The sequence below is a fragment of the Myodes glareolus genome, chromosome X, assembly GCF_982192425.1.
Source record: "Myodes glareolus chromosome X, mMyoGla1.1, whole genome shotgun sequence".
Classification (NCBI taxonomy): domain Eukaryota; kingdom Metazoa; phylum Chordata; class Mammalia; order Rodentia; family Cricetidae; genus Myodes; species Myodes glareolus.
In genome coordinates, this window is record NC_142053.1 from 46,333,860 (window position 1) to 46,342,311 (window position 8,452).

The 8,452-nt window shown below is 43.1% G+C and overlaps 1 pseudogene; it reads right to left on the reverse strand.

Annotated features, from left to right (window-relative positions):
- Nucleotides 1–331: 331 nt before the first annotated feature.
- LOC125389508 (E3 ubiquitin-protein ligase RLIM pseudogene) lies at nucleotides 332–2,768 on the reverse strand (annotated as a pseudogene).
- Nucleotides 2,769–8,452: the final 5,684 nt, after the last annotated feature.

Below are 8,452 nucleotides of genomic sequence, written 5' to 3' on the forward strand. Positions count from 1 at the left end.
TAGCTGTTCACAAACACATTAAATATAGATACGTTCTGCTCTTGACAACCTCACACTTACAAAAGCAGCTTCGCACTTTGTTTGGTGTGTTTGTTTTACTATGGCGGCTCACAAAAAGCTGTTCTCAGTTCTAAGCATGGCTCTTTACAATTTTGAGTTTGTTAATACAACAGTGCTTTGGAAAAGTACTGAGCCCCTTTAGGGTAAAAGGTAAAGGTAAAAAATAGCTTTACCTTTTTAAACAAACTATTGTGATTTTCTTCACTCACACAAACATAGGCCTTTTAATATTTCCACAAGATAAATATCTCAAGGAATCTCTAAGTTCACTCTATTGTGTGCCACAGTCGTGGGCTTAGGACAGTTAGTATACTTAGAAGATCCTACCTGTTTAGTGCTATTTACACTGGTATGTCCATCATTCCCTAATCTGGAAGGTGAACAAACTATATTCAGAATGTGACTGAATTTGTGTCAATTACTGGGAATGGTATAGTTTTAATTAATCACGTACTAAACACATAATGGAACTTAGTCTTGAGTGGGAATTTTCTTTAGGACCCTCTTATGGCCTGGCAATCTTAATAAGAGGTCAACATGATAAAGGAGCCCCTGCTCCTTTATCTTATGGTAACAGAGGGAAAATGACAAGTGTACATGGGTAAATTATCAGCAACTGATTAGCAAATTACCTGGTACTGAAATCAAATACTGAAGACCGAACAGTCGCGTCTGAAATATTTTTTCTATCCTGAAAGAGAAACAAGAGAAAAGACACGATTCCCTCAGAAAGCAATGAGTCGATTCAGGTTGTGACTTTATATTTAAGCACCGCTCAAAAACATGGACACAAAGCAAAAGATTTCCTTTTGCCCGTCACTATTCCAGCTACCCAGCTTCGAGAGTTCTGTTCTCGTTATACAACCTTTTCCCTGTTCCCAGAAGATAAGACGGCCCTGCGACAAATGGGACAGGTGGTATTCTCTGATAACCAGCGCTCGAAGCAGTGGGCGTGGTACTCATGGGAGCAAGGTAGCTTACGAAGCTTGTTGCCTTCCATGTATTCCGTAATGCAAATAGTACATGTCTTCAGTGCGTCATTTTCATCAAAATTTCTTAGTGCCAAGTTAGCAATCTGTTCTCTGGTGAGTCCTCTAGTTTGCTGGTGCTCATTAAAGGGGTAAAGTAGAATATCTTCATTACGGCCTTCGAACATCTCTGAGCGACTTTGTGAACTTTCTCCATTGAAACTGGAGGCGGGGTTGGAGCTGGAGCCAGCAGCAGAGCTGTTCCCACCAGAGCGCCCTCTTCCACTCCGTGGAAGCTCACCAAAATCTGTCATTCTCTGCCTTGATGGGGGATGAAAAGGAAAACTTCCAGTTACCCTTGGTCCAGTAGTGAAGAGTGTAATAATGGGAGACCTGTTAGGAATCACATAGGTTCTCCTGCCTGCAAGTTCAGGAAGTGTAAAGGTGCCTATAAAACCTCCACGTTCCCTTTCATAAGGGACCGTGCTGTTTGGGGTCTGGGACCTTGACCGAGTTCCGCTAGCTATGCTATCTCTCTGCCGGTATTCTCCAGGCAGAACTCTTCGGATTTGGTTGGTTCTGTCTATGGTTGGAGGTCTTTGACCAGATTCTGCCGCTTCAACATTGGTACCCATCTCGGAAGAACTTGTCCCTTGAGCAGCAGAATTTCTTGACCAAGAAGCCGCCAAAAGACCTCTACCTAGCAACTCAGGTCCAGTTATCTGCTGTCTCAAATTCCCATGGCGAGGGGGTCTAGAACTTCCCTCGATCTCGTTTACCAAAGGGTGCACAAAAGTATGAGATGAGACGCTACCATGAGATCTTCGGGGAATTTCATTTTCTGTGTGCAGAAGGGGCCTACCCCTTTCAGTTCTGGCTCTGGGTCTTCTCCCGTGTTCTGGTTTGCGGCTTCTTGCCCTGCTTCGACCTCTGGTGGATGGCACGTCTGTTAATGCTTCAGCAGAACTGCGTTCTGACCTAGGTGGTCTGGCAGATGATGTCTCAGATACTGAATTTTCCATTGGCCTTTGGCTGCTGCTGTCCATGTTTTCTGCCCTAAGACCTGTAGCAGACGGTTCATTTTCGTTCTCTGGGGTTTGTCTTCCATGATTACGGTTCACATTTGTCTCTAAACTGAATCTGAGATCACCACTGTGTGGATTAGTGTGGCCCACTGCGCTCCAGGACAGATTTCTTCTCTGACCACTTCTTGTTGTATTGTCAGTCTGTCGGACAGAGTTAGGACAATCTATTATGGAGTCACCATTGGACACGTCATCTGAAGAGTCTCCAGGTCTATTTTCATCTGAGCTCTGTGGCGGGGGCGGCCCCTCTTTGATTTGCTGTAGTCTTCTGAGCAGCTCCTCCTCAGTACTTTGACACGGGGTGCCTAGCAAATTGTTGTCTTTCATAAGTCGATAGTCTTCTCCGCTCAGATTATTTACAAATCGATAGAAAGCTTCTTTCCGATTCAATCGAATCAATTGCCTTCTGCGCTGTGCTGCAGATTGGTCATTTCCTTTATCGCTGGAATCTGAGTTTTCCATCTTGATGAACAAGTGTAGGATTATCTGTCTGTTATGACATAGGACTGAAATCCAATAAACCGGACTTTCAGTTTTCTTCACTAGGCTTCGGTGGTCCGGCCAGGAGGGGACTGGCTGGGCTCTGTGGCCTCAGCTGCTGCTTTGGCTGCCTGAGCTCTGCCGCGTGGCTGCCTCCTGCTCCCTAGCCTGCCTCCGAATGCCTGGGAGAGACCCGCCTCTAGCCCAGGAGCTCCGCCCATTCTGACGTGTAGCAAAGCAGCCATTATCTTCCATTGTTACCTAGCAGTGACAGAAATCAACTCAAGGTAAATTTTTTAAAGTCACCCCAAATTACCTATTGAATGGATTTCAGGTCCCCGTTCTCAGCTACTCCTCATGACTCAAGAAGTCCTACTTAGAAAGCAGATGATTCACCCAAAGCTTACCAGGTGGGCCTGGGGTTGAGATACTGGTAGTCCTACTCGTAGGACACACCCACTCTTCTTGCAAGGCTGGCATCACGCTGGGGAATTTAGTGAGACACTGATTGCTTCCTGATAGGCTGGCACCACACAGGATGTTCATTGTGCCATTCCCCAGTGACAGTGGCTAGTTGCCATCATGAGAAGGAAGGTTGACCTTCACTACTCTGGTGTCATGAGAACAAGGATTAAGTCAGGGAGCCTGAAGACACCCAGCCACAGCCCTCGAGTGGGAGATAGCTGTATGGACTATTACAGAGAATGGGAAAGCAGACATGGACATGCTGATCCATTCAGGTTGGCATCTGATTTGGGTGGTAAGAAAAATGGTGGTTTTAGCCCAGCCCTCCATGGAAGGAACTGTTAGTGTCACCCGAGGTCAGCAGGAAGTTTGACTTCTAGAGGTACCTTCCGGGCCATTTATTTCACTACCAGCAGCATGGAAACAGAAACTCAGACCCTTTGGAGCGCTTGATTTCCACAGCTCACTTCCTCCCATAGAGCGTTCACTGAGGGATGATTTATGAAAACACAGAGGCTGAGCCTCCTGCTCAAATCTCAGTCCTCTGTTTGCTCCCCTTCTCCACTCTTCAAAGTGTTCAGGGGCCTCTCATCAGCGTGGTAAGTAGGCAGAGCCCAGAACATAAACTCTGGAGAAGGTGGAACATGGGAGCACCTGCTTAGCCATAAGGCTTGGAAAAGCAAAGTGTGTGTAGTAGATGCTGTTGCTATACAAAAAGAGACGCTCCCAAAGAAGATGGACATGTTGAAGGCCTGACCCCTGGTCAGTCCTGGGTCAGCAGCAACATAAATGGTAGACAAGGAAAGAGAACTCTATTTAAGCACACCACTATTTACTCCTAGCAGACTACAGTGCTGGGAGACCCAGAAAGAAATCACACACAAATGTGGATGAAAAATCTGTTAACTGGAGGAATTGGTGTGATGTGCTGAGTTTTCCTATGCCAGACTTATTCCATCACTTCTGATTTCAGGACCCTTCAGCTCCTCACGATATAGACAGAATGCAGCCAGATTCTCTGAGAGGATATAAGGCAAATGGCATCTAACCTAGTTCCCAGTAGAGTCCTTGTTCCCCCTTGGAACCTCATGAGCACAGACTTCACTGTCTATGTTTCTATTGGCATTTTGTTCTTCCCATGTCCCACCTATTAAGTTTTAAGTACAGTGTTCGAGGACTTCTCTAGCCTGCAACTCAGAACTCTTCTACATTCTTCCATATATAAGTCCAAAGGCCTATGGCCTGCAAGGTCACGTTTATAACATTAATGATTCCAACCCTGGTACCAAGGTTCTGGATTTATTTCTTTTCTCATTATCCTGACAAAGTGCCAGATCAAAGTATCTTTAGAAGACAAGGGAATATTTTGAGTCAGGCTTTGGAACGGACACAGCCTGTCATATTGGGATAGCATGGTAGTGACAGTGGCTCCAGCTCTTGTGGCAGGCTGTTGAGACAGCTCTTTACACTGTGCCAGTGGTGGCAAGGCAGAGAGTGATGATGCTCTGCTCAGTTTGCTTTTTCCTTTTATCCTCTTTGCTCAGTCTGGGAGCCCAGCCCATTGACCAGTGCAGCCCACATTTCAGGGGTGTATTCCCTGAGAGTTGTCTCCCTAGAAATGTCCTACTACACAGGCCCAAATCCAGCTATGGTGACAATAAAGATCAACCACAGAAACATAATGAAGACCATGTACAACAACCTTTTCACCAGAATATACTAAATGGTGGGAAACACAAAGCATTTCATTTCGAATAAGAAGGTGAAAAATCTACTTTTTTCACTTGTATTCAGTGCAGTCCTGAAATCTTAGTCAAAGCAATAAGACAAGAGACAGAAGCCAAAAGAAAACAAAAATAGTCAACTTACCTCTCAGATACTGTACTTGGAAGATCCAAAGGAGTCTTAGATCTCATAAGCATTTTGGCACAGTAGCAGAATACCAAATAAACCTACAGAATAAGGTTGTTTTCTCTATATAACTACTGAACTTACTGATAGAGTAATAAAACAATTTATTTAGCAATTTCAAATATAAAAACACCTAGGGTACTGGACTAGAGAGATGGTCCACTGATAAGAGACCATGTTACTCTTCCGGAGAACTAGAGTTTGGGCAGCTTACAACTTCCTCCAACTCCAGCTTCCTGAGATCCATTGCTATGTTCTGGCCATTGAGGGGACTCGCTGTGCTCTCTTCTAGGGTCTTCCGTGCGGCAGGGTCTTCCATGCTTCACCGGGCCCCTCCCTGCCCCCACTGCCCTGCACTCTTGTCTCCTGGGCCCTGGGAAGACCAGCTATCCCTGTAGCAGTGCTGAGGAGTTCTACCCGGAGAGGTGAGTGGGTGCTAGCCTGGGCGGCCAGCCCGGGAAGAGAGCACAGCCCCTCCCCCCTCAGCTTCTGGGGCAGGGTCTTCCGTGTGGCAGGGTCTTCCATGTTTCACCGGACCCCTCCCTGCCCCCACTGCCGCTGCACTCTTGTCTCCTGGGCCCTGGGAAGGCCAGCTATCCCAGCTGCAGTGTTGAGGAGCTCTATCCAGAGAGTGCTGAGGAGTTCTATCCAGAGAGTGCGGAGGAGTTTCATCCAGAGAGGTGGAGATGGGCAGGTGCCAATGCAAGAATTTCTCCAACAACCTGAAAGGCAACATGACATCTCCAGAATCCAGGGAGCATGAAATGAGAAGAATTGAACACCCTACTCCAGAAGAAATAGAAGAAATCGACTCTAAGTGGATCTATATGAAAATAATAGAGGAACTTAAACAGGAGGTGAAAATCTGCCATAAGAAATGGAAGATAAGTATAACAAAAAGATTGAGGAAATGAGTAAAGAAATGGAACAGAAAACAAAATATTCCAGGATAAGAACAAATTTAAACAATTTGTAGCCACAAACCCAGCATTACAGAAAGTAATAGAAGGAAAATCACAACCCAAGGAATCCAACATTGCCAACACTGCCTACAACAACTCAGACATCTAGCGACCCTTCACAAGCTTAACTCAAAGAAGGGACAAATACAAACTCTATTAAACAAACAACCAAAAAATAATAATAACTGGAGTCAACAACCACTGGTCATTAATATCACTTAATATTAATGGGCTCAAGTCACCTATAAAAAGGCACAGACTAAGAGATTGGATACGAAAACAGGATCCAACATTCTGCTGTTTACAAGAAACACACCTCAACCACAAAGACAGACATCTACTCAGAGTAAAGGGTTGGGAAAAGGTTTTCCAAGCAAACGGACCTAAGAAACAAGCAGGTGTAGCCATTCTAATTTCCAACAAAATTGACTTCAAAGAAAAATCAATCAGAAGAGATGGAGACAGATATTTTATACTCATAACAGGAACAATTTATCAGGAGGAAGTCTCAAACCTGAATATCTATGCCCCGAATATAAAGCCTTCTACTTATGTAAAAGAAACACTTCTAGAACTCAAGGCAGTCATCAATTCACAGACACTAAAAGTAGGATACTTCAACACTCCTCGCTCACTAAAGGACAGGTCAATCAGACAGAAACCTAGCAGAGAAATAAGAGAATTATTTGAGGTATTGAATCAAATGGACTTAACAGATATCTATAGAACATTCCACCCAAATAAGAAAGTATATACCTTCTTCTCTGCTGCTCATGGAACCTTCTCGAAAATTGACCACGTACTGGGTAACAAAGCAAACTTCCACAGATAGAAAAATAAAATATTAGTAACCACCTGTGTCTTGTCAGACGACCATGGATTAAAGTTAGAATTCAAGAACAGTGCTACCCCCAGGAAGCCAACAAATTCATGGAAGTTGAACAGTCAACTACTGAATCAGCCCTGGGTCAAGGAAGAAATAAAGAAAGAAGTTAAAGTCTTCCTTGAATTTAATGAAAATAAAGACATAACATACTCAAACCTATGGGACACTATGAAAACAGTGCTAAGAGGAAAGTTCATAGCACTAAGTGCCCAATTAAAGAAAACAGAGAAAGCATACATTGGAGATTTAACAGCACACTTGAAACCTCTAAAAAAAAGAAGCTGATACACCCAGGAGGTCTAGAAGACTGGAAATAATCAAAGTGAGGGCTGAAATCAACAAAATAGAAACACAGAAAACAATCCAAAGAATCAATGAATCAAAAAGCTGGTTCTTGGAGAAAATCAACAAATTGACAAACCCCTATCCAAATTAATCAAACGGCAGAGAGAGAACATGCAAATTAATAAGATCAGAAATGAAAAGGGGGACATAACCACAGACACAGAGGAAATTCAGAGAATCATTAGATCTTACTACGAAAATTTATATGCCACAAAGTTGGAAAATATAAAAGAAATGGACTTTTTTTAGATAAGTACCATATACCAAAGTTGAACCAAGACCAGGTAAACAATCTAAATAGACCTGTCAGTCGTGAAGAATTAGAAGCTGTTATCAAAAATCTCCCTACCAAAAAAAGCCCAGGACCAGATGGTTTCAATGCAGAATTCTACCAGAACTTCCAGGAAGAGCTAATACCTATACTCCTTAAGGTATTTCACAATATAGAAACAGAAGAGTCATTGCCAAACTCTTTTTATGAAGCTACAGTTACTCTGATACCAAAACCACACAAAGACACAACCAAGAAAGAGAATTACAGACCAATCTCACTCATGAACATTGACGCAAAAATACTCAATAAAATACTGGCAAACCGAATCCAAGAATACATTAGAAAAATCATCCATTATGATCAAGTGGGCTTGATCGCAGAGATGCAGGGTTGGTTCAACATACGCAAATCTATCAATGTAATCCATCATATAAATAAACTGAAAGAAAAAAACCATATGATAATTTCACTAGATGCTGAAAAAGCATTTGACAAAATTCAACACCCCTTTATGATAAGGGTGTTGGAGAGATTGGGTTTACGAGGATCATACCTGAATATAATAAAAGCAATATATAGCAAGCCGACAGCTAACATCAAATTGAACGGAGAGAAACTCAAAGCTATTCCACTAAAATCAGGAACATGACAAGGCTGTCCACTCTCTCCAAATCTCTTCAATATAGTGCTTGAAGTTCTAGCAAAAGCAATAAGACAACATAAGGGGATCAAGGGGATTCGAATTGCAAAGGATGAAGTTAAACTTTCGTGATTTGCAGACGATATGATAGTATACATGAGCGACCCCAAAAACTCTACCAAAGAACTCTTGCAGTTGATAAATACCTTTAGTCATGTGGCAGGATACAAGATCAACTCCAAAAATCAGTTGCCCTCCTATACACAAAGGACAAAGAAGCAGAGAGGGAAATCAGAGAAACATTACCTTTCATGATAGCCACAAATAGCATAAAATATCTTGGGGTAACTCTAACCAAGGAAGTGAAAGACCTATT